The sequence below is a fragment of the Equus asinus genome, chromosome 21 (genome assembly GCF_041296235.1).
Source record: "Equus asinus isolate D_3611 breed Donkey chromosome 21, EquAss-T2T_v2, whole genome shotgun sequence".
NCBI lineage: Eukaryota > Metazoa > Chordata > Mammalia > Perissodactyla > Equidae > Equus > Equus asinus.
In genome coordinates this window covers 77,733,156-77,735,126 of record NC_091810.1, presented here as the reverse complement: position 1 = coordinate 77,735,126, position 1,971 = coordinate 77,733,156, and positions in this window count along the sequence as shown.

The window sequence follows — 1,971 nt, the reverse complement described above, 5'->3', positions numbered from 1 at the left end:
AAGTCTTGGAATTCAAACACTTCCATCAAGTAACAGTCAGCAGCCCTGAGGTACCACAAATTCCATTTGGCACGGCCCTTTTTCTCATCTTCCCATAAAAACTACTTAGCCCAGAGGAGATTCTGCTCTCAGGGCCTCGGGATGAGCACCCCCTGAGGGAGATCTCTGTGGGCTGAGTCTTCTGTTAAAGGCTGTTAAAGCAGAAATAGGCTGGAAACCAGAGGCTCCCATTCCATTCCCAGTTTGGGAGCTGTATAGTCAGCTCGGGCTGCCATAACAAAGCACCACAGACCGTGTGGCTTAAATTACAGACGTTTATTTTCTCACACTTCTAGAGGCTTGACGTCTAAGATCAAAGTCCTGGCAGTTCGGTTTCTCCTGAGGTCTCTCTCTGGCTTGCAGACGGCCACCATTTTGCTGTGTCGTCACATGGCCTTTTCTCTGCACACACACCCCTGGCGTCTATTCTTCTCATAAGGACTATTGGATTAGGGCCCCACCCTTATGACCTCATTTAACCTTAATTACCTCTTTAAAGGCCCTCTCTCCAAATACAGTCACACTGGGGGTTAGGGCTTCAGGGTATGAACTGAGGTGGGGGACGCAATTCAGTGCAGAACAGGAGTCAAGCGGATATTTGCCACTCTGAGAATAAAAAGAGCCCTGGCTTTTAAGCCCTGGTCAGAAATATGCTGAGCCACCCCCCATCTCTTCACCCCCCAGTTAAAACTTATTTTGTCCTCCTATGCTTTTATACCACAAATATTAATTGAGTTCCAACTGCACTAGGCACTGTGCTAGTACTGGGCACATGGATTTAGAACAGATCTCAGCCAAACCCTGTTCTGTCTCCTGTTTGGGATGGTTTTGATTGCTTTCTGACACAGTCCCCCACCACATCTATATTTTCCTGGCAGTTCACTCTTCTCCCTGCTCTTGTTGACAGAATTGTTGCTGCTATCTAGAAGATAGTGCATCCTCGAGCCAGAACCCCAGTGACAACCTCAGGCTGCACTTGTGCTCCCATCTTCTGTATTAAATGTGTATGTGTTTCTTTTATTTTTCAGGTTTATTTCTTTATATGGTAGTACCGCTAACTATCTGGGTCAGAGACTGTCAATCCTTGAACTTGGTTTAAGGTGTTTTGAGTCTGTTAGTGCCCCTATACATGTCATAGAAGCAAATACAAATATTTCTTGAAGAAAGGTACCTTCAATATAGGGCTCAAATAATTCAACAAGGCAGATTTGTTGCTATCTTTGGGAACAGGAAACTATAACAAGTGAAGTAGTCTTCCCAGAACTAAGTAGGACTTCCAGGGAAAAAAATGCAATAACCAAAATACATACGATAAATACATGATAAGCAATAGGATATACTGCAGTATTTGAGGAAGCCATTAGGTGTAAAACTAATTCAGCCTGACCTTGTTTTTCCAAAAGGGTCTGACGTGGCCTGTTGAGCATGCATTGTACATCTTCTCTAAACATTTACAATGTCCGGAAGACAAGAATGATGCCCTTAAAGATAAGGATGTAGCTTCCCCCATGTCAGCATTTCTTTAGGGATAAGCAGCTCCTCCTGGAAACTAAGGATTAATTTCTGACCTGCTGTGCTCACCTTGTGACTACTGACCTCCTGACCACCAACCTGCTCTGTCAGCTAAGCATCTCGTGACAGTAGTAAAAGAGATATTCCTGTCATATGTGATGTATGCTCTTTGTCCCAAGATGGTATATAACCACTCTGTACATCCCACTTCTTTGGTGTGCTTCCCTCCTTGGGAAGGAAGGCCCTGGGCTATAGTCGTACACCTGGCTCATAATAAACTCACCCCAATTTTGATTTGTAGATTGATTATGGATTATTTGCATCAACACATACATACATACTAACCTCCATGGATAAGTTTAAGAGCAAAAAAAAATATAAGTGAAGAAAGAATTAGAGAACTGGAGGATAGGTCTGAAA